This window comes from Chaetura pelagica, unplaced genomic scaffold (assembly GCF_000747805.2).
Source record: "Chaetura pelagica isolate M959 unplaced genomic scaffold, ChaPel_1.0 scaffold610, whole genome shotgun sequence".
Lineage (NCBI taxonomy): Eukaryota > Metazoa > Chordata > Aves > Apodiformes > Apodidae > Chaetura > Chaetura pelagica.
This window is the reverse complement of record NW_009951801.1, coordinates 25,713-25,919: the sequence shown is the minus strand read 5'-3', so window position 1 is coordinate 25,919 and position 207 is coordinate 25,713.

Genomic DNA, 207 nt, shown 5'->3' with positions numbered 1-207 from the left:
TGTGCACAAAGGGCTGGAGGAATACTGTGGTTGACTCCACAGCTAGACAAACTTTTGTGAGGGACTTGCAAGCCCCTCTCTTCGTTAGATGTTGTGGCTGGGGTAGGGGGTAGGTAGGAAGCTTCTGCTGGAGCGAACCCCCCAATCTTTGCTGCAAGGACCAGGTCCGGCAGACAGGTAAGAGGCCCCTCCTTTGCAGCCCCCACC